This window comes from Lutra lutra, chromosome 5 (assembly GCF_902655055.1).
Source record: "Lutra lutra chromosome 5, mLutLut1.2, whole genome shotgun sequence".
Taxonomy (NCBI): domain Eukaryota; kingdom Metazoa; phylum Chordata; class Mammalia; order Carnivora; family Mustelidae; genus Lutra; species Lutra lutra.
Genome location: NC_062282.1, coordinates 154,452,740 through 154,477,719, shown reverse-complemented (window position 1 = coordinate 154,477,719; position 24,980 = coordinate 154,452,740). Strand labels below are relative to the sequence as shown.

The 24,980-nt window shown below is 39.5% G+C and overlaps 1 pseudogene; it reads right to left on the bottom strand.

The window, feature by feature from the left end:
* Positions 1 to 23,812: 23,812 nt before the first annotated feature.
* LOC125100383 (olfactory receptor 2M2-like) lies at positions 23,813 to 24,743 on the bottom strand (annotated as a pseudogene).
* Positions 24,744 to 24,980: the final 237 nt, after the last annotated feature.

Sequence of the window (24,980 nt, the reverse complement as noted above, 5' to 3'; positions counted from 1 at the left end):
TCTTTAGGGTAAATACTCAGCAGTGCAATTGCAGGGTCATAGGGTAGTTCTATTTTCAACATTTTGAGGAACCTCCATGCTGCTTTTCCAGAGTGGTTGCACCAGCTTGCATTCCCACCAACAGTGTAGGAGGGTTCCCCTTTCTCCGCATCCTCGCCAGCATCTGTCATTTCCTGACTTGTTAATTTTAGCCATTCTGACTGGTGTGAGGTGATATCTCATGGTGGTTTTGATTTGTATTTCCCTAATGCCGAGTGATATGGAGCACTTTTTCATGTGTCTGTCGGGAATCTGGATGTCTTCTTTGCAGAAATGTCTTTTCATGTCCTCTGCCCATTTCTTGATTGGATTATTTGTTCTTTGGGTGTTGAGTTTGCTAAGTTCTTTATAGATTTTTGACACTAGCCCTTTATCTGATATGTCATTTGCAAATATCTTCTCCCATTCTGTCAGTTGTCTTTTGGTTTTGTTCACTGTTTCCTTTGCTGTGCAAAAGCTTTTGATCTTGATAAAATCCCAATAGTTCATTTTTGCCCTTGCTTCCCTTGCCTTTGGTGATGTTCCTAGGAAGATGTTGCTGCGGCTGAGGTCGAAGAGGTTGCTGTCTGTGTTCTCCTCCAGGATTTTGATGGATTCCTTTCTCACATTGAGATCCTTCATCCATTTGGAGTCTATTTTCGTGTGTGGTGTAAGGAAATGATCCAATATCATTTTTCTGCATGTGGCTGTCCAATTTTCCCAACACCATTTATTGAAGAGGCTGTCTTTTTTCCATTGGACATTCTTTCCTGCTTTGTCGAAGATGAGTTGACCATAGAGTTCAGGGTCCATTTCTGGGCTCTCTATTCTGTCCATTGATCTATGTGTCTGTTTTTGTGCCAGTACCATGCTGTCTTGATGATGACAGCTTTGTAATAGAGCTTGAAGTCCGGAATTGTGATGCCACCAACTTTGGCTTTCTTTTTCAATATTCCTTTGGCTATTCGAGGTCTTTTCTGGTTCCATATAAATTTTTGGATTATTTGTTCCATTTCTTTGAAAAAAATGGGTGGTACATTGATAGGAATTGCATTAAATGTGTAGATTGCTTTAGGTAGCATAGACATTTTCACAATATTTATTCTTCCAATCCAGGAGCATGGAACATTTTTCCATTTCTTTGTGTCTTCCTCAATTTCTTTCATGACTACATTATAGTTTTCTGAGTATAGATTCTTAGTCTCTTTGGTTAGGTTTATTCCTAGGTATCTTATAGTTTTGGGTGCAATTGTAAATGGGATGGACTCCTTAATTTCTCTTTCTTCTGTCTTGTTGTTGGTGTAGAGAAATGCAACTGATTTCTGTGCATTGATTTTATATCCTGACACTTTACTGAATTCCTATACAAGTTCTAGCAGTTTTGGAGTGGAGTCTTTTGGGTTTTCCACATATAGTAACATATCATCTGCAAAGAGTGATAGTTTGACTTCTTCTTTGCCCATTTGGAGGCCTTTAATTTCCTTTTGTTGTCTGATTGCTGAGGCTAGGACTTCTAGTACTATGTTGAATAGCAGTGGTGATAACGGACATCCCTGCCGTGTTCCTGACCTTAGCGGAAAAGCTTTCAGTTTTTCTCCATTGAGAATGATATTTGCGGTGGGTTTTTCATAGATGGCTTTGATAATATTGAGGTATGTGCCGTCTATCCCTACACTTTGAAGAGTTTTGATCAGGAAGGGATGCTGTACTTTGTCAAATGCTTTTTCAGCATCTATGGAGAGTATCATATGGTTCTTGTTCTTTCTTTTATTAATGTGTTGTATCACATTGATTGATTTGCGGATGTTGAACCAACCTTGCAGCCCTGGAATAAATCCCACTTGGTCATGGTGAATAATCCTTTTAATGTACTGTTGGCTAGTATTTTGGCGAGAATTTTTGCATCTGTGTTCATCAAGGATATTGGTCTGTAGTTCTCTTTTTTGTTGGGATCCTTGTCTGGTTTTGGGATCAAGGTGATGCTGGCCTCATAAAATAAGTTTGGAAGTTTTCCTTCTATTTCTATTTTTTGGAACAGTTTCAGGAGAATAGGAATTAGTTCTTCTTTAAATGTTTGGTAGAATTCCCCTGGGAAGCCATCAGGCCCTATACTTTTGTTTGTTAGGAGATTTTTACTGACTGTTTCAATCTCCTTACTGGTTATGGGTCTCTTTAGGCTTTCTATTTCTTCCTTTTTCAGTTGTGGTAGTTTATATGTCTCTAGGAATGCATCAATTTCTTCCAGATTGTCAAATTTGTTGGCGTAGAGTTGCTCATAGTATGTTCTTATAATTGTCTGTATTTCTTTGGTGTTCGTTGTGATCTCTCCTCTTTCATTCATGATTTTATTTATTTGGGTCCTTTCTCTTTTCTTTTTGATAAGTCTGGCCAGGGGCTTATCAATCTTATTAATTCTTTCAAAGAACCAGCTCCTAGTTTCGTTGCTTTGTTCTATTGTTTTTTTTTGTTTCTATTTCATTGATTTCTGCTCTGATCTTTATGATTTCTCTTCTCCTGCTGGGTTTAGGGTTTCTTTCTTGTTCTTTCTCCAGCTCCTTTAGGTGTAGGGTTAGGTTGTGTACCTGAGACCTTTCTTGTTTCTTGAGAAAGGCTTGTACCGCTATATATTTTCCTCTCAGGGCTGCCTTTGTTGTGTCCCACAGATTCTGAACCGTTGTGTTTTCATTATCATTTGTTTCCATAAATTTTGTCAATTCTTCTTTAATTTCCTGGTTGACCCATTCATTCTTTAGAAGGATGCTGTTTAGTCTCCATGTATTTGGGTTCTTTCCAAATTTCCTCTTGTGATTGAGTTCTAGCTTTAAAGCATTGTGGTCTGAAAATATGCAGGGAATGATCCCAATCTTTTGATACCGGTTGAGACTTGATTTAGGACCAAGAATGTGAACTATTCTGGAGAATGTTCCATGTGCACTAGAGAAGAATGTGTATTCTGTTGCTTTGCGATGAAATGTTCTGAATATATCTGTGATGTCCATTTGGTCCAGTGTGTCCTTTAAGGCCTTGATTTCCTTGTTGATCTTTTTCTTGGATGATCTGTCCATTTCAGTGAGGGGAGTGTTAAAATCCCCTACTATTATTGTATTCTTGTCCATGTGTTTCTTTGATTTTGTTATTAATTGGTTTATATAGTTGGCAGCTCCCACATTAGGGGCATAGATATTTAAAATTGTTAGATCTTCTTGTTGGACAGTTCCTTTGAGTATGATATAGTGTCCTTCCTCATCTCTTATTATAGTCTTTGGCTTAAAATCTAATTGATCTGTTATAAGGATTTCCACTCCTGCTTTCTTCTGATGTCCATTAGCATGGTAAATTCTTTTCCACCCCCTCACTTTAAACCTGGAGGTTTCTTCGGGTTTAAGATGAGTTTCTTGTAGGCAACATATAGATGGGTTTTGTTTTTTTATCCATTCTGATACCCTGTGTCTTTTGATTGGGGCATTTAGCCCATTAACATTCAGGGTAAGTATTGAGAGATATGAATTTAGTGCCATTGTATTGCCTGTAAGGTGACTGTTATTGTATATTGTCTCTGTTTCTTTCTGATCTACTACTTTTAGGGTCTCTCTTTGCTTAGAGGACCCCTTTCAATATTTCCTGTAGAGCTGGTTTGGTATTTGCAAATTCTTTCAGTTTTTGTTTGTCCTGGAAGCTTTTAATCTCTCCGTCTATTTTCAATGATAGCCTAGCTGGATATAGTATTCTTGGCTGCATGTTTTTCTTCTTTAGTACTCTGAATATATCATGCCAGCTCTTTCTGGCCTGCCAGGTCTCTGTGGATAAGTCTGCTGCCAATCTAATATTTTTACCATTGTACGTTACAGTCTTCTTTTCCCGAGCTGTTTTCAGGATCTTTTCTTTGTCACTAAGACTTGTAAATTTTACTATTAGGTGACGGGGTGTGGACCTATTCTTATTGATCTTGAGGGGGGTTCTCTGAACCTCCTGAATTTTGATGCTTGTTCCCTTTGCCATATTGGGGAAATTCTCTCCAATAATTCTCTCCAACATACCTTCTGCTCCCCTCTCTGTTTCCTCTTCTTCTGGAATCCCAATTATTCTAATGTTGTTTCGTTTTATGGTGTCACTTATCTCTCGAATTCTCCCCTCCTGATCCAGTAGCTGTTTGTCCCTCTTTTGCTCAGCTTCTTTATTCTCTGTCATTTGGTCTTCTATATCGCTAATTTTTTCTTCTGCCTCATTTATCCTAGCCGTGAGAGCCTCTATTTTTAATTGCACCTCATTAATAGCTTTTTTGATTTCAACTTGGTTAGATTTTAGTTCTTTTATTTCTCCAGAAAGGGCTTTTATATCTCCCGAGAGGGTTGCTTTAATATCTTTCATGCCTTTTTCAAGCCCGGCTAGAACCTTGAGAATCGTCATTCTGAACTCTATATCTGACATATTACCAATGTCTGTATTGATTAGGCCCCTAGCCTTTGGTACTGCCTCTTGTTCTTTTTTTTTGTTGTGAATTTTTCCGCCTTGTCATTTTGTCCAGATAAGAGTTTATGAAGGAGCAAGTAAAATACTAAAAGGGTGGCAACAACCCCAGGAAAATATGCTTTAGCCAAATCAGAAGAGATCCCAAATTGTGAAGGGGAGAAAGGGGATAAAAGGGGTTCAGAAAGAAAGGAAAAAAAAGAAACTATTAAAAAAAAGAAAGCTCATAAAGAAAAAATATAAAAAGAGGAAAAAATATATATATATTAGATAAATTATTTAAAAAACATTAAAAAAAGAAAACGGTAAAAGTTAAAAAAATTTAGCAGAAGAAGATAAAATGAAAAAAAAATTGAAAAAGAAAAAAAAATTAAATTAACTTCAACTTTATAATATCATGGGGAGAAAGCCATGAGTTCCGTGCTTTGCTTTCTTCTCCTCTGGAATTCCGCCACTCTCCTTGGTAGGTGAACTTGGTCCTGGCTGTGTTTCCCGTTGATCTTCTGGGGGAGGGGCCTGTTGTAGTGATTCTCAAGCGTCTTTGCCCCAGGCGGTGTTGCACCGCCCTTACCCGGGGCCGCGCTGAGTAATCCGCTTGGGTTTGCTTTCGGGAGCTTTTGTTCCCTGAGCGCTTTCCGTAGAGTCCAGAGGACGGGAATGAAGATGGCTGCCTCCCGGATCCGGCCCGGAGGAGCCGAGAGCCTGGGGCCCCATTCCTCAGTGCACCCTCAGAGAACAGTGCCCAATGACTCCCATCACCCTGGCCTCCGGCCGCGCTCTGAGCTGACCGAGCCTGCGACTGGTTCAAGGCAACCCCGAGCTGAGAGTCACTCCTCGGCTCTGTCTCTTTAGCCTGCTTCCCCGTTCTAATACCGGTAAGCTCTGCAACACTCAGACACCCCCGATCCTTCTGCGACCCTGTGGGACCTGAGGCCGCGCTGACCCGCCTGGGCTTTACCCCAGTTAAGCCTCAGGAGCGATGTCCCTCAGCGGAACAGACTTTTAAAAGTCCTGATTTTGCTCCGTTGCTCCGCCGCTCGCTGGGAGCCGGCCCCTCCCCCCGCGGTCTATCTTCCCGTCGCTTTGGATTCACTTTTCCGCCAGTCCTACCTTGCAGAAAGTGGTTGATTTTCTGTTTCTGGAATTGCTGTTCTTCTTCTGTTCAATCTCCCATTGGATTTGTAGGTGTTTGCAAACTTTAGATAAGCTATTTAGCTGATCTCCCGCTACCCGAAGTAGTCTCAGCCTGCTACTTCTCCGCCATCTTGACTCCTCTTTCTTTTTTAACGTTTTTTAACTAGTTTATCTAATATATATATATTTTTTACTTTTTTATATTTTTTCTTTATTCGTTTTCTTTTTATAATTCTTTCTTTCTTTCTTTCTTTCTTTCTTTTCTTTCTGGACCTCTTTTTATCCTTCTCCCCCCTCACAATTTGGGATCTCTTCTGATTTGGTTAAAGTATATTTTCCTGGGGTTGTTACTACCCTTCTAGTATTTTACTTGCTCCTTCATATACTCTTATCTGAACAAAATGACAAGGCGGAAAAATTCACCCCCCCAAAAAAAAAAAAAAAAGAACAAGAGGTAGTACCAAAGGCTAGGGACCTAATCAATACAGATATTGGTAATATGTCAGATCTAGAGTTCAGAATGACGATTCTCAAGGTTCTAGCTGGGCTCGAAAAAGGCATGGAAGATATTAGAGAAACCCTCTTGGGAGGTATAAAAGCCCTTTCAGGAGAAATAAAAGAACTAAAATCTAACCAAGATGAAATAAAAAAAAAAAAACTATTAATGAGGTGCAATAAAAAATGGAAGCTCTCACTGCTAGGATAAAGGAGGCAGAAGAAAGAATTAGCGATATAGAAGACCAAATGACAGAGAATAAAGAAGCTGAGCAAAAGAGAGAAAAACAGCTACTGGATCACGAGGGGAGAATTCGAGAGATATGTGACACCATAAGATGAAACAACACTAGGATAAATGGGATTCCAGAAGAAGAAGAAAGAGAGGGGAGCAGAAGGTATATTGGAGAGAATTATTGGAGAGAATTTCCCCAATATGGCAAAGGGAACAAGCATCAAAATCCAGGAGGTTCAGAGAACCCCCCTCAAAATCAATAAGAATAGGTCCACACCCTGTCACCTAATAGTAAAATTTACAAGTCTTAGTGACAAAGAGAAGATCCTGAAAGCAGCCCAGGAAAAGAAGTCTGTAACATACAATGGTAAAAATATTAGATTGGCAGCAGACTTATCCACAGAGACCTGGCAGACCAGAAAGAGCTGGCATGATATATTCAGAGTACTAAAGAAGAAAAACATGCAGCCAAGAATACTATATCCAGCTAGGCTATCATTGAAAATAGAAAGAGAGATTAAAAGCTTCCAGGACAAACAAAATCTGAAAGAATTTGCAAACACCAAAACAGCTCTACAGGAAATATTGAAAGGGGTCCTCTAAGCAAAGAGAGACCCTAAAAGTAGTAGATCAGAAAAGAACAGAGAGAATATACAGTAACAGTCACCTTACAGGCAATACAATGGCACTAAATTCATATCTCTCAATACTTACCCTGAATGTTAATGGGCTAAATGCCCAATCAAAAGACACAGGGTATCAGAATGGATAAAAAAACAAAACCCATCTATATGTTGCCTACAAGAAACTCATCTTAAACCCGAAGAAACCTCCAGGTTTAAAGTGAGGGGGTGGAAAAGAATTTACCATGCTAATGGACATCAGAAGAAAGCAGGAGTGGAAATCCTTATAACAGATCAATTAGATTTTAAGCCAAAGACTATAATAAGAGATGAGGAAGGACACTATATCATACTCAAAGGAACTGTCCAACAAGAAGATCTAACAATTTTAAATAAGCCCCTAACGTGGGAGCTGCCAACTATATAAACCAATTAATAACAAAATCAAAGAAACACATGGACAAGAATACAATAATAGTAGGGGATTTTAACACTCCCCTCACTGAAATGGACAGATCATCCAAGCAAAAGATCAACAAGGAAATCAAGGCCTTAAAGGACACACTGGACCAAATGGACATCACAGATATATTCAGAACATTTCATCGCAAAGCAACAGAATACACATTCTTCTCTAGTGCACATGGAACATTCTCCAGAATAGATCACATTCTCGGTCCTAAATCAAGTCTCAACCGGTATCAAAAGATTGGGATCATTCCCTGCATATTTTCAGACCACAATGCTTTAAAGCTAGAACTCAATCACAAGAGGAAATTTGGAAAGAACCCAAATACATGGAGACTAAACAGCATCTTTCTAAAGAAGGAATGGAACAACAAGGAAATTAAAGAAGAATTGAAAAAATTTATGGACACAAATGATAATGAAAACACAATGGTTCAGAATCTGTGGGGCACAACAAAGGCAGTCCTGAGAGGAAAATATATAGCGGTACAAGCCTTTCTCAAGAAACAAGAAAGGTCTCAGGTACACAACCTAACCCTACACCTAAAGGAGCTGGAGAAAGAACAAGAAAGAAACCCTAAACCCAGCAGGAGAAGAGAAATCATAAAGATCAGAGCAGAAATCAATGAAATAGAAGCCAAAAAAACAATAGAACAAAGCAACGAAACTAGGAGCTGGTTCTTTGAAAGAATTAATAAGATTGATAAACCCCTGGCCAGACTTATCAAAAATAAAAGAGAAAGGACCCAAATAAATAAAATCATGAATGAAAGAGGAGAGATCACAACGAACACCAAAGAAATACAGACAATTATAAGAACATACTATGAGCAACTCTACGCCAACAAATTTGACAATCTGGAAGAAATGGATGCATTCCTAGAGACATATAAACTACCACAACTGAAAAAGGAAGAAATAGAAAGCCTAAAGAGACCCATAACCAGTAAGGAGAATGAAACAGTCAGTAAAAATCTCCTAACAAACAAAAGTATAGGGCCTGATGGCTTCCCAGGGGAATTCTACCAAACATTTAAAGAAGAACTAATTCCTGGGGTGCCTGGGTGGCTCAGTGGGTTAAAGCCGCTGCATTCGGATAAGGTCATGATCCCAGAGTCCTGGTTTCGAGCCCCACATCAGGCTCTCTGCTCAGCGGGGAGCCTGCTTCCCTTCCTTTCTCTCTGCCTGCCTCTCTGCCTACTTGTGATCTGTCTGTCAAATAAATAAATAAAATCTTTAAAAAAAAAAAAGAAGAACTAATTCCTATTCTCCTGAAATTGTTCCAAAAAATAGAAATAGAAGGAAAACGTCCAAACTCATCTTATGAGGACATCATCACCTTGATCCCAAAACCAGACAAGGATCCCATCAAAAAAGAGAACTAGAGACCAATATCCTTGATGAACACAGATGAAAAAATTCTCACCAAAATACTAGCCAATAGGATTCAACAGTGCATTCAAAGGATTATTCACCACGACCAAGTGGGATTTATTCCAGGGTTGCAAGGTTAGTTCAACATCCACAAATCAATCAATGTGATACAACACATTCATAAAAGAAAGAACAAGAACCATATGATACTCTCAATAGAGGCTGAAAAAGCATTTGACAAACAGCATCCCTTCCTGATCAAAACCCTTCAAAGTGTAGGGATAGAGGGCACATATATCAATATTATCAAAGCCATCTATGAAAAACCCACCGCAAATATCATTCTCAATGGAGAAAAACTGTAAGCTTTTCCGCTAAGGTCAAGAACACGGAAGGGATGTCCATTATCACCACTGTTATTCAACATAGTACTAGAAGTCCTAACCTCAGTAATCAGACAACAAAAGGAAATTGAAGACATCCAAATCGGCAAAGAAGTAGTCCAACTATCACTCTTTGCAGATGATATGATACTCTATGTGGAAAACCCAAAAGACTCCACTCCAAAACTGCTAGAACTTGTACATGAATTCAGTAAAGTGTCAGGATATACAATCAATGCACAGAAATCAGTTGCATTTCTCTAAACCAACAACAAGACAGAAGAAAGAGAAATTAAGGTGTCCATCCCATTTACAATTGCACCCAAAACTATAAGATACCTAGGAATAAACCTAACCAAAGAGGCTAAGAATCTATACCCAGAAAACTATAAAGTACTCATGAAAAAATTGAGGAAGATAAAGAAATGGAAAAATGTTCCATGCTCCTGGATTGGGAAAATAAATATTGTGAAAATGTGTATTCTACCTAAAGCAATCTACACATTTAATGCAATTCCTATCAAAGTACCATCCATTTTTTTCAAAGAAATGGAACAAATAATCCTAAAATTTATATGGAACCAGAGAAGACCTCGAATAGCCAAAGGAATATTGAAAAAGAAAGCCAAGGTTGGTGGCATCACAATTCCAGACCTCAAGCTCTATTACAAAGCTGTCATCATCAAGACAGCATGGAACTGGCACAAAAACAGACACATAGATCAATGGAACAGAATAGAGAGCCCAGAAATAGACCCTCAACTCTATGGTCAACTAATCTTTGACAAAGCAGGAAAGAATGTCCAATGGAAAAAAGACAGCCTCTTCAATAAATGGTATTGGAAAATTGGACGGCCACATGCAGAAAAATGAAATTGGATCATTTCCTTACACTACACACGAAAATTGACTCAAAATGGATGAAGGACCTCAATGTGAGAAGGGAATCCATCAAAATCCTTGAGGAGAACACAGGCAGCAACCTCTTCGACCTCAGCCGCAGCAACATCTTCCTAGGAACATCACCAAAGGCAAGGGAAGCAAGGGCAAAAATGAACTATTGGGATTTTATCAAGATCAAAAGCTTTTGCACAGCAAAGGAAACAGTTAGCAAAACCAAAAGACAACTGACAGAATGGGAGAAGATATTTGCAAATGACATATCAGATAAAGGGCTAGTGTCCAAAATCTATAAAGAGCTTAGCAAACTCAACACCCAAAGAACAAAAAACCCAATCAAGAAATGGGCAGAGGACATGAACAGACCTTTCTACAAAGAAGACATCCAGATCGCCAACAGACACATGATAATGTGCTCCATATCACTCCGCATCAGGGAAATACAAATCAAAACCACAATGTGATATCACCTCACACCAGTCAGAATGGCTAAAATTAACAAGTCAGGAAATGACAGATGCTGGCGAGGAGGTTCCCCTTTCTCCACATCCCCTCCAACACATGTTGTTTCCTGTCTTGCTAATTTTGGCCATTCTAACTGGTGTAAGGTGATATCTCAGTGTGGTTTTAATTTGAATCTCCCTGATGGCTAGTGATGATGAACATTTTTTCATGTGTCTGATAGCCATTTGTATGTCTTCATTGGAGAAGTTTCTGTTCATATCTGCTGCCCATTTTTTGATATGATTGTCTGTTTTGTGTGTGTTGAGTTTGAGGAGTTCTTTATAGATCCTGGATATCAATATTTTGTCTGTACTGTCATTTACAAATATCTTCTCCCATTCTGTGGGTTGCCTCTTTGTTTTCTTGACTGTTTCCTTTGCTGTGCAGAAGCTTTTGATTTTGATGAAGTCCCAAAAGTTTATTTTGGCTTTAGTTTCCTTTGCCTTTGGAGACATTCTTGAAAGAAGTTGCTGTGGCTGATATTGAAGAGATTACTGCCTATTTCTCCTCTAGGATTCTGATGGATTCCTGTCTCACACTGTGGTCTTTATCCATTTTGTGTTTATTTTTGTGTACGGTGTAAGAGAATGGTTGAGTTTCATTCTTCTACATACAGCTGCCCAGTTTCCCAGCACCATTTATTGAAGAGACTGTCTTTTTCCCACTGTACATTTTTTCCTGTTTTGTCGAAGATTATTTGCCCATAGAGTTGAGGGTCCATATCTGGGCTCTCTACTCTGTTCCACTGGTCAATGTGTCTGTTTTTATGCCAGTACCATGCTGTCTTGGTGATCACAGCTTTGTAGTAATGCTTGAAATCAAGTAACGTGATGTCACCAGTTTTATTTTTGTTTTTCAAAATTTCCTTAGCGATCGGGGTCTCTTCTGGTTCCATACAAATTTTTGCATTATTTGCTCCAGCTCTCTGAAGAATACCGGTGGAATTTTGATAGGAATGGCATTAAAAGTACAGATTGCTCTAAGCAGTATAGACATTTTAACAATGTTTATTCTTCAGATCCAAGAGCATGGAATGGTCCTCCATCTTTTTGTGTCTTCTTCAATTTCTTTCATGAGTGTTCTGTAGTTCCTCTTGTACAGATCCTTTACCTCTTTGGTTAGGTTTATTCCCAGGTATCTTATGGTTCTTGGTGCTATAGTAAATGGAATTAATTCTCTAATTTCCCTTTCTGTATTTTCATTGTTAGTGTATAAGAAAGCCACTGATTTCTGTACATTGACTTTGTATCCCAACACGTTACTGAATTGCTGTATGAGTTCTACTAGTTTGGGGGTGGATTCTTTTGGGTTTTCCATATAAAGAATCATGTCATCTGCAAAGAGAGAGAGTTTGACTTCTTCGTTGCCAATTTGGATACCTTTTATTTCTCTTTGTTGTGTGATTGCTGTTGCTAGGACTTCTAATACTATGTTGAACAAGAGTGGTGAGAGCGGGCATCCATGTCATGTTCCTGATCTCAACGGGAAGGCTGCAAGCTTTTTCCCATTGAGGATGATACTTGTTGTGGGTTTTTCATATATAGATTTTATGAAGTTCATGAATGTTCCCTCTATCCCTATACTTTGAAGCGTTTTAATCAGGATCGGATGCTGGATTTTGTCAAATGCTTTTTCTGCATCAGTTGAGAGGACCATGTGGTTTTTTTCTGTCTTCTTATTAATTTGTTCTGTCACATTGAATGGTTTACGAATGTTGAACCATCCTTGTAAGCCAGGATTGAATCCACCTGGTCATGATGGATAATCTTTTTAATGTGCTATTGAATCCTGTTTGCTAGGATCTTGCTGAGAATCTTAGCATCCATATTCATCAGTGATATTGGTCTGAAATTCTCCTTTTTGATAGGGTCTTTGCCTGGTTTGGGGATCAGGGTAATGCTGGCTTCATAGAAAGAGTCTGGAAGTTTTCCTTCTACTTCAATTTTTTGAAAGAGCTTCAGGAGAATAAGTGTAATTTCTTCTTTGAAAGTTTAGTAGAATTCCCCAGGGAATCTTTCAGGTCCTGGGCTCTGGTTTTTTGGGAAGTTTTTGATCACTGCTTCAATCTTGTTACTAAATATCTGTCTATTTAGGTTGTCGATTTCTTCGTGGTTCAATTTTGGGAGTTTATAGTTTTCCAGGAATGCATCCATTTCATCTAGGTTGCTTAGCTTATTGGCATATAACTGTTGATAATAGCTTTTGATGATTGTTTCTACTTCCTTGGTGTTAGTTGTGATCTCTCCTTTTTCATTCATAATTTTATGAATTTGTGCTTTCTCTCTTTTCTTTTGGATTAGTGTGGCCAATGCTTTATTGATCTTATTGATTCTTTCAAAAAGCAGCTTCTAGTTTCATTGATTCAGTCTACTGTATCTCTGTTTTCTACCTCATTGATCTCAGCTCTAATCTTGATTATTTCCCTTCTTATATGTGGAGTTGGTTTGATTTGTTGTTGATTCTCCAGTTCTTTAAGGTGTAGAGACAGCTGCTGTGTTCTGGATTTTTCCATTTTTTTTTGAGGGAGGCTTGGATGTCTATGTATTTCCCCCTTAGGACCGCCTTTGCTGTATCCCATAGGTTTTGGACCGAAGTGTCTTCATTCTCATTGGTTTCCATGAATTGTTTCAGTTCTTTGATCTCCTGGTTGATCCATGCATTCTTAAGCAAGGTGGTCTTTAGCTTCCAGCTGTTTGAGTTCCTTCCATCCTTTTCCTTGTTGTTGAGCTCCAGATTCAAAGCAATGTGATCTGAGAATATGTAGGGAATATTCTCAGTCTTTTGATATCAGTTGAGTCCTGATTTGTGACCCAACATGTGGTCTATTCTTGAGAAGCTTCCATGTGCACTTGAGAAGAATGAGTATTCTGTTGTTTTAGTTTTAGGATGGAATGTTTTGTATATATCTATGAGGTCCATCTGGTCCAATGTGTCATTCAATGCTCTTCTTTCTTTATTGATTTTCTGCTTCGATGATCTATTTCTGAGACAGGCGTGTTAAGATCTCCTACTATTAATGTATTCATATCAATATGGCTCTTTTTCTTGATTAATAGTTTTCTTATGTAGTTGGCTGCTCCCATATTGTGGGCAGAGATATTTACAATTGTTAGATCATCTTGGTGGATAGTCCCTTTAAGAATGATGTAGTGTCCTTCTGTATCTCTCTTTAGTTTAATATCTAGTTTATCTGATATGAGAGTCGCTACCCCAGCCTTCTTTTGAGGCCCATTGGCATGAAAGATGCTTCTCCATCCCTTCACTTTCAGTCTGGGTGTATCTTTAGGTTCAAAATGGGTCTCTTGTAGACAACATATGGATAGGTCCTGTCGTTTCATCCAATCTGCAGCCCTGTGCCATTTTATGGGTGCATTTAGGCCATTCACATTGAGAGTGATTATTGATAGATACGTTTTATCGACATCTTGTTATATTGAACACTTTCTTTCTTTAGATTGTCTCTATATTTCTTTTTCAATGCTATTCTTTGGATTTTTCCTCTTTTATAGAACCCCCCCTTAATATTTCCTGCAGTGTTGGCTTGGTGGTTGCATAGTCTTTTAAGCCTTGCTGGTCTTGGAAGCTCTTTGTCTCTCCATCCATTTTGAATGTCAGTCTTGCTGGAGAAAGTATTCTTGGCTACAAGTTCTTCTCTTTTAATGCCCTGAATATATCTTGCCAGCCCTTTCTGGCTTGCTAGGTCTCTGTGGACAGATCTGATGTTATTCTGATGGGCTTTCCTCTGTAAGTAAGGAGCCTCTTTGTCCTAGCGGTTTTCAAGAGATTATACCTACAATTATGATTCCTCAATTTGACTATCAGGTGTCTTGATGTTTTTTTGGAATCTATAATCTTGGGTGGAGACCTTTTGTCCTCTAGTACATGAACGTTGGTTCCATTTGCGAGATTGGGAAAATTTTCATGAAGATCTTGTTCCATTCTATCTTCTAGACTTCTTTCTTTCTCCTCCCCTTCAGGGATTCCAATAATTCTGACGTTGGAACATTTCATGATGTCATTTATTTCCCTGATTGTTTTTTCATGGTTTCTAAGCTGTTTGTTCCAGGCTTCCTCTTGATCCTTTCTCTCTATCTGTTTGTCCTCAAGATCACTAATTCTATCTTCTGTCTCAGTTACCCTAGCTTTGAGAGAATTTAGATTAGATTGGAACTCATCGAGAGCAGTGTGAACCTCAGGCCTGGTAGCTTTCAGCTCTGCCCTAAAATTGTGAACATCATCTCTAGTCACTTTCAGTTCAGCCCCAATTCCATTTGGTCCTCCATGGCTTTCTCCAACCTAGCTATTGCCTGCATAAATGTTAGCCTGAATTCTCTTTCTGACATATTGTCTATGTTGATAGCCATTACCTCTATTGCAGAAGGTCTATCCTCTGTATTTTTCTACTGTTGGGCATTCCTCCTACTAATCATTTTGGGGAGAGATGACTGAACAGATGTCGCTGGTTGTATCAACCGTAGTGCAGTCTGGGTGCACCCTGGAACACTTCTGAGCAATCAGGATTCCCCACCCAAATGAGAGGAAAAAGAAAAGAAAAAGAAAAAAGAGAGAGAGAGAGACAAGAAAGAAAGGGAAGATGAAAGAGAAGCTTCAGCCCAAATGGGCCCCAAGGGAAGATTTATGAGGTATACAAACAAAAACAGACAAACAAAAAGATTGATAAAAGTACATAATAAGAGAAAAAAAATATATATGCAAATAAAGGAAGAACCTTGTCGAAAAGAACCCCAAGTGTAAGATTTATATACTATCAGGGCAAACACAAAAACACTGAAACACTGGTGGAAGAAAAAGATGGGAGAGTGGTTATAAATTCTCAGTGTGAGCGAGGAAGGTTGTTTTGATTCTTCCTGGATGTATCTTGATATCTTTGTTAAAGGACTCAACCTTCCTAGGCTAAAGGGGGATTAAAAATTGGTTTACCTATAGGGGTAGTATTGATTGGGGAAAGGGGATTACTTTGAAGTTTAACTCTATATGAATATTAGAAAATAAAAATAAAAAAGGAATAAACTAGACTAAACTAAACTAAAATTTAAAAAAAATTTAAAAAATAGAAATGCAAAAGAAAAACACAAGTGTATCTATCAAAAAGTTCAGGTTAGAAGGTTATTATGTAATTTGATATACTGGACAGCTCATTGTGATGGTATGTAGGTTAAAAAATTATCTATATAAAAAAATGAGCCAGAATAGTGGGAACAAATTAAAAATAGAAGTTGTCCTATGAAGTAGTGGTGGTGGTTCTCTTGTAGTCTTTTTTTTTTTTTTCTTTCCTGGTGGTTTTCTGGGGGAGGGGCCTGCCACGTGGGTTTTCAGTCAATGATGTTCCCTGAGTTAAGTCCTCCAGTCCCCCTCAAGGGGGTGGGCTCTGAAGAAACCGGTTTTTTCAGGCTTTTGTTCTCTGGAGGTTTTTATGTCTGTTCACCTTTCTTCTTTTTTCCTCTCGCCTTGACTGCTTTTGATGGTTTTTGTAGGTTTAGAGGAAAGCAAACTGCACCCTGACCTCCCTCTCAGAGAGAAGCCTCAGTCTGTTCTTCTGTGGGTGTTGCAGAGCCCATATAAATCCCCCCTTGGCCACTGGCAGAGCAGGTTCCGAGTCGCAGTCCCTGAGGACGCAGGATCTTCTGCTTGTACCCAAAACCAAAGGAGTGGTAGCTGTTTGGGCAGCTCCAGACCACCAGAGAGGTTCCAAGCAGTGATCACACACCGAGATTTTCCTGCTGGCCCGGGCTGGGAGTGCCTGGTCTTTCTGGGTCTAAGAGCGCCTGGCTTGTGGGCACCTCTTTCAGGGGAGCCTGTGGGTTGCGTGTGTGTGTCTCAGGCTTTGAGAACAGGGCTCAGGTCTGAAAACACCAGGCTGTGCCTTCATGCACCTCTCTCAGGGGAGAGTTTGGGGTGTGTGTCTTAGGTTCTGAAACAATGGCGCGTGTCAAAGAGCGCTGGCTGGGCCTTTGTACCTTTCTCAGGGGAGGATGAGGGGTGCATGCATCTCAGGCTCTGTAGCAGGGCTCACCTGTTCTGCTGTCCAGCTTGGCTGCCATCCCCTCACAGGGGCCAGAACCCATGCAATCTCAGGGGCGCATGGTGGCTCAGGGACCAAGATCTGGTTTCTCCACCACACTCTCTCTGGCTCAGCACCAGGGGAGACTGTCCTGGGACTGGGGACTTAAGCCCCTGTCCCTAGATGCCCCGATTCCCTCAATTTCCCCCACGCGATCTTTTGCTCTTTTGGAATGCTTTCAACTAGTCTCCAAGTTAATGCTGGTCCCCAGATGCAGGGCACTCTGGCTCTCTAGCTTGTATTAGGGTTATCACTTTCCAACCAGTCACCTCTGGTGGCTCCCTCCCCCTTTTGTTTATCTTCTGATATCAGTCGGCCTTTCCCACTCTGCTTTACCTGCCCACTGGTGTCTTCTGGCCCTGTAGAGATCCAGACGTGTATAATTCTGATCTCAGGCTGATTTCATGGGTGATCGGATTTCTTTGGTAGGTAATCAGCTCACTTTAGGGTACAGCTTGAAAAGGCTCCTCCTCCTACTTACCCGCCTTCTTGTGCCCCCTTTTATTAGTATTTTTTAAGGAAGCAAGCTACATTTCAGTATGAATCATAATGACATTTTAATGTAATATAATTCATGAATTGTTCTCATGAATCTAAGTAAATATATTTTAATTGATGAAAAGTACATTATGTATTGAGTCTAGTACAATAAAATTCAATTTTTAAAATTTAGTTAAATGATTACTAGATAACCCTATAAATACGGTTACTAGAAAACTATAGTTACTAGATAACTATAGTCACACAGTTCTCTCCTGCTTGTTAGGAAAACCACTAGGATAATTAATATTTTCTCTTTTTACTTTCCTCAACTCAATATAGGAATAATGGCAGTGTATATGCTGGAGTCTTGAATGTATACTGCTATGGATTAATATTATACATATATAATATATGTAACTTGTTATATAATATACATACTCTTAATTGCAAGATAAATAATATCTATTTTAGACATATTAAAGAGTGCAAATAGTATTTTCTTAAATTATTACCTTAGGCCATGGTGGAAATATCTATTTGGTCACTAAATCCACACTGGATGTCATTCCCTTTATGATAACTTGTGTTGGGAAATGTAATCAAAAAAGATGTGACTGCCAATTCACCCATGAGCTGGACCTGGGCAAGTGGAGGCTTTTTAACCCCTCCCCTATCCTGGAAATGTGCCTTTCTCACTTCCAGAGGCTACTCCAAGAAAATAGATTTGAGATAGTGATGTGGTATTGAAAACAACTGCATGTGATATGTGACTGAGTCCTGTTAGGGCCTCTTCTTAAGCATTTAAGATTTGGAGATTGGGTACAGGGATCAATGGGTCTTATTGTTGCCAAGAAAAGCCTCATATGTAAGATCTCTTTGCTAATACTAAAACTGCCACCCACCAATCTGGAGTGTTCTATCTCTTTCTTCAGTCTTTCCTTGCTCTCTGCAGGACGATGCCTGTTGCAGATTATATCTGGGAAGCACCCAGGAGTGTTGCAAACCAAAAATTGGAGAGCCAGCCAGAAGAGCAAAGAAATAAAGGTTGCATGACTGTGGGGATACCTCAAAAACAGCTGGTCTAATATGCTTGTTAGAGGAATCATGCATTGCATACTGTGGCAGGGAAAATAAGTATTTGGAAGCTGTGGTGGGCTGGTCTCTACTATAGGTGTCCAGCTGGTCACTAACTGATGCCTGACTTTAAGCTGAAACTTGTGTTAGGAAGTTAGAAGGCAAGCTAAGATTAGAAAAGGACATGAAAGTGTCTACTAGCCTAATGGCTTTTGGGCTGGCAGAGAAGGTGGGAGAGCAGAATAAGTTAGAGTTTGTAGCACACTCCACAGTGAAGAACACTGTAGTTTTTCAAAGCTAAGGACAGCACAAACTACCATGGGTTAAGGCCCAGGTGCTTGTGACTAAGCCTGATAAGGACACTAAGACATGGAATCCCTTGGAGAGTGAATAGGAGATTATGGTGATGACAGTAAAGCAGAAAACCTCATAATGTCTAACCCTTAATATGACAGAAAGCCAAAAAATATATCCCAGTTGGCTGTGAAGGGTCCAGTAAGACTAATCTGGATGCAAGTTTGTGTGACCTTATTCCTGCAAGGATCCTGCCTTAACGGATAGACTGAGAACCTAACACTGTGTTGGTTGGTTTATAGAGAGCCTTAAAACCTGAGCAGCAGTTTAGAATTTTTATTTCTTTTTCAAAAAAAATTATTTATTTGAGAAAGAAAGAAGGGGGGAGAGAGAACACACACATAAGCAGGGAGAGGGGCAGAGGGAGAGAATCTCATGCACACTCCTTGCTGTGTGTAGAGTCCACAGTGCTTGATCTCGTGATCCATGAGATCACGACCTGAGCCGAAATCACAAGTTAGATGCTTAACTGAGTGAGCCACCTATGCACCCCTACTTTTTCATTTGCCTGATGCCATGCCTTCTCCAGCAGAGGCCTCAGGGATACAATCCTATCTGGATCTGAGGAGCATGTCATGTTGTGCTGGATTTAACAACTGCCTTTTTCAGTATACCCATGGCCACTGAGTCACAAGATCAATTTACTTTCACATGGGAGGGGGCAAAAATGGACCTTAAAAGTTCTCCCTCAAGGTTACCTTGCATAGTTCCACCATATATTATGAAATGGTATTCTGAGATCCCTGTTCTTCCTCCCCACACCAGTGAAATAGGCCCACGAAATTTTTGTTGATACAATGTTAGCATGTGAAGCTTTGCATATTCTGTAACAGCTTGCAGGCTTTGCACAGCATCCGTGAGGGAGTTGATGGACAGTAAAGCCACAGAAAATTCAAGGCTCAGGGCAACACCATAAAGTTTAAGGAGTTGTCTGGTAAAGTAAGAACCATGTTTTCCCAGAAACTGTGACTGAAAATGTGCAAGCCTACCCAACCCCTAAAAACACAAAAAAAGTTGCAATCATTTATAGGGATTTGGGGGTTTGGGAGAACTTTTAGTCCCAACATAACATAGTACCTCCATTCCTTATCTTGTCTAATAAATAAAGGGAATGTGTGGAACTGGGGATGAGAGCAATAGACCACCTTTGAAAAGGCAAAAATACTACTGAAGCAGAATGAAGCTTTGGGCATCTCCCAAGGAGAGTTCTTGTCTAATAAATAAAGGGAATGTGTGGAACTGGGGATGAGAGCAATAGACCACCTTGAAAAGGCAAAAATACTACTGAAGCAGAATGAAGCTCTGGGCATATCCCAAGGAGGGTTCCTTGAGTTAGATGTATCTGTGAGTCCAGAAGGTATGGGTTAGATACTGTGGTAGAAATAACAGAAGGAGATAATACCCTTAGGATTTTGATCTCAGCTCTGGAAGGGGACAGAAATCTGATATACCCCCATAGAGCAACAGTTTGTAGTACCGTACACACCATTCCTCCAGGTAGAATCTCTCATTAAAGAACAACACACTGTTGTGAGAACTTTCCTGCCTATCAAGGAATGAGTGGAAAATATGTTCCATTGACCCACTTCTGCCACATCTCAAACTCCCACTTTGACTAAGTGTCATGTCTACTTGCTAGCAGAGGAGTGCCCTGTCTACCAGTCCACTTTCTCTGGTAAAGTAGGTACTAATAGATGTTGTGGAGTATACAGATTTTATAGATGCCCTCACCTCTATTCCTATGGTTACCCCTGCAGCTTGTTAAAAGGGAGCAGGGAAAATTTCCACTGATGCATAGTATAGAGAGGTGAAGTAGAGGAAATATATCCACAAGGACTGAGGTCACTATTCAGCTCAACACTGACATCATCTTGATGGAAACAAGAAAAAACCATAGCAGCTAGTGGGCCTTGGTCATTAACCCTTTGCACTGACAGTTGAGCTCTTTTAAAGATATTAACTCTTAGGGTCAGACAATGGAAAGCCAAGGAGAGGATGATTATGAATCAGACCTCATATGGTGAGGATATGTGGAAGGACGTTTGGGTCCATCTGCAAGATCCTAAGGCAGACGTCACTGTTTTTCATTTCCCAGCTCATAAGGTACTTACATTCCCTGACAATCAGGAAACTGAAGCTTTAGCTACTGACCTTGCAGTAAATACAGCAGATTGGATGCATAGAAAGAGTGGCTACTGCAGTGCTCCAATGGGATGTCATATTGCCAAGGATGCTGGAAATGTAATAACATCCTGTCCTGTGTGCTCTGAACATCTGGAGCATCTCCTGAAAGAATCTGAGGCTGATCACCAAAGTTCCCAATGGTGATGAATTGGCAAATTAATTATATTCGCCCCTTCTAAATATGCCTTTGTTTGTGTGGACAATGCATCTGGCTTAACTTGAGCTTTTCTCTGATGTTGTGCAAATGAGGCTGCCGTTAAGGTATTAAAGAAATTGAGTATTATGTTTGGATACTCTTGTGGGATTGCCAGTAATTGGAGGTTACATTTCAAAGGTTATGATGTGCAAATCTGTGGAAAGAAGTGTGACACTGAATGGAGGTCACACCTCCCCTTTAACCCATAATTAGTAAGATTGATAGGAAAAAAAATAAGTATTAAAACAACAAATTATATTGTTAACAGGTAAAACCACCTTGTCCACATGGACCAAAGAATTAAACCTGGCTATAATATATTTGAATGACAACCAGTAGGGCCTATGCCCAATATGACAGACTGAGGATGTATGCCAAGGAACCCAACACCTTAACTGTATGGAAGTCATAAAAAATATGTATTCCCCCAACTCTCACCATGGATCAATGTGCCTTGCTACTGAGAACACCAAGATCCATTACACCTGGAAAAGGAATTATCTGCTGCAATTTGCAATGTGACATCCCAACAGGATGGGTATTATTTCATATCTGGCTGAGGGGTAGCTGTTTAGTTTCCACTAGGATCCCATTGTCCTGCTACTAGCCAAATCTATGCAAACTCACTAAACCTAAAGTGGAAGATATAACATTGAAAGTGGAGAAAAGATGGGGATCCTGGTCTCACATATCCCACTCTCAGTCCATCTCTTCATGCCTCATAGTGTGTCTTCCCCAGCCAATATTTATGATTGATCAAAGGGTCAAATTCTCAAAGCTGCAGTGACATTAACATCTAAATAGTAGAGCCTGGTTGTGGGTATTAAGGAGGGCACATATTTCATGGAGCACTGGGTGTGGTGCATAATGAGTCCTGGAACACTGAGAAAATTAAATAAATAAATAAATAAATAAATAAATAAATAAATAAACAAATAAATAAATAGTTGGGCACAAGTGTAATTCTTATAAAAGGGGAAGACCTTACCAAAGAAGGTCCTACTAAATGTCTTTTCAGCCTTAAACTTCTGCTGCTCTTAAAATGTCCAGTAATGGGACAGGCACCTAAAATAAATCAATACAACTGTTGGGTGTATGGGAAGATGCCCTCTGGCAACCCAATCGCAATTGTCAGTGTAAGTATTGTCATTCCAAGGAATGGACCGGAAGACCTTAAAACAGAAGAATGAATATAATACCACTAGTTGATCTGGTGTTACCAATACTGACTCAAGAACTTAGCCTGTGGCTCACACTATTAATGAAACTGGGTATCAACATTTTTCCCTCTCAGATAAACTAAAAAAAAACAATCCATCAATTTCCTTTTAAAAAGGTTCTAGGAACACTACTATCAGAGCAATGGGTGACTGTGCTCAGATTAGGGATGGTTTTATGTGTTTTGCTCTGGGTTATGGGCAACTAAGCACCTGAAAATCCCCATGTTGGAAGCAGAAAACTCACTCTAATTAGAATCAATCCAATTGTACCAAAAACATAAAATGAATACCACTGGGATTGTGTAGTCACTCTGTCATATTAAAGACACTGATTACATTTGGCACTGATTGATTGTAATACCCAGGTATTTATTGGGTAGCATCAAATGAAACCTAATGGCTATGTGGAACAACCTTTGGCCATGACTACCACCTAGATGGTTTTTGGGTCATTACACCCTGTGCTCTCCCTGGGGACAGGGAAGAATCCATACCAGAGTGACAATGGCTGACAATCTCTCTCTCCTCAAGGCCAGATTGAGATATTCCCTTCTGGTATGATCATTTACCAGTTACATTTGCTTGTGCCTCAGTAGTCCAATAAAGACAATGTGATGGAAATTGCACTATTTCTATAAAAGGAATTATGACTGCAATAGAGTCATGAAATTTTTATACTTACTTTTAACTATAAGTTTATCATAGAAAACAGAAAAAAATAACCATAACCAGAATTTCAATTATCTTGTTATCATTAGTAAAATGTATTCATATCAGTGCCTAATTCATGGACACTGGCAAATTTTCAGTTCGTTTGGATCTGAATAGCAAAATTTTTTTTAAGATTTTATTTATTTATTTGACAGAGAGAAATCACAAGTAAGCAGAGAGGCAGGCAGAGAGAGAGGAGGAAGCAGGCTCCCTGCTGAGCAGAAAGCCCGATGTGGGGCTCGAACCCAGGACCTGGGATCATGACCTGAGACGAAGGCAGCGGCTTAACCCACTGAGCCACCCAGGCACCCTGAATAGCAAAATTTGTTCCTTGTTGAGACCATGCATGGAGATTAGGTGGGTCTTAACAACTTGAAAAGGGGTTAAATCTAAGACTGTTAATAAAATTTTCACTTTTGTGATAAACAAAATTAAAGGTGTGATATAAAAAGTCATCTGGGTTGAAGTGTTATGTTGCTTTATTCTCCAAGTCTGGGAGAATAAAAATTAAGAATGAAACATAAACACTATGTAAATGTAAAAAGCCCAGTGTACCAAATTTTCATCCAAAGTAACTTGAAAGTGACTGAATACTGTTTTGTATTTACAACATGGGGAAAAGAAACCTTGTTTGTTACCTGAATATATGCCACAAAATTCCTGAACATTTCAGTCAACCTATAATATCCTTATTCAAGAAATGGCCATAAATGTGGTTATAACTGAATTAAATATAAAAAATAATGAATATTTGAAATAATTTTCCTTAAAATGAAATGACTGTATTGTTTCCCAGGAATGTGCTTTTCCAAAAATGTATACATAATAAGTGCCATTAAAAAAAAAAAAACAGAATGAAAAGAAGGACACTAGAGAACTTAGAAAATTATGAAAATATTTAAGCAATTTATTGTCCAGACTTGCCCTTCCCCACTACCTTCATGAATGCTCTTGCCACTTCCTTGTTGTGGAGGCTATAGATGAGGGGATTCAGCATGGGAGTAAGGATGGTATAAAAGAGAGACACCATTTTGTCCTGGGTTGGGAACGATCTGAACTGGACTGCATGTACATGAATAAAGCTGCTCCATAGTACAATCCCACCACCATGAGGTGAGAGGAACAGGTGGCAAAAGCTTTTCAGCGACCCTCTCCAGACCCCATTTGAATGACAGCCAGAATAACACGATTGTAGGAAGCAATGATGATTGCTACAGGGAAAACAATCATTATTATACAGCAGTAGAAAAGAACTTCTTCAAATGTTGATGTGTCATTGCATGAGATGATTAGCAGGGAAGGAAAATAACAGAAGTGGGCTATTTCCCGGGACCCACAATAGGAGAAGAAAAATGTAACTACATCATCAATTACACCATCAGTAGAGCCCAGGATCCAGGAAGATGCTGCCATTAGACCACAAATTTTGGGACTCATAAGACTGGGATATCTTAGAGGGTGGCAAACGGCAATATAGTGGTCATAAGCCATGACTGCCAACAGGAAACATTCACAGCCAAGTAGTGATGTATAGAAGAAAATTTGTGTGGCACAACCTGCCACAGAAGTGGACTTGCTGACAAGTAGTTGAAGGCCATCTTGGGTACAGTCGTGCAGATGAGCATGAGGTCCATGAGGGACAGTTGGCTAAGGAGGAAGTACATGGGAGTGTGGAGCTTGGTGTCCATGTAGATGAGGAGAATCATAGAAGTGTTTCCCATGAAGGCCACTATCAAGATGCCCAAGACCAAAGAGAAGAGGAAAATGTGAGTAGGGCTGTGATTGAAGATTCCCAGAAGGATGAAATCAGAGGTGAAACTCTGATTAGCCCATGCCATGATGAATGTGTTCTTTATCTAATACGGGAAAAAGTGATATTACCACATTAAGTTGATAAATGTGTATTTAATGCCTTACAAAGCATGTGATTGTGGTAAATTCTATAGGTCAGTGATTAAGCTGACATCACCGGTATTAGGAATCTCAAAGAACATGAAGTATAATTACAGAACAAAATATGTTCTCTTGGTACTGTCTAGTGTGGAATTTTCCTAAGTTCAGCTTCTAAACATCCT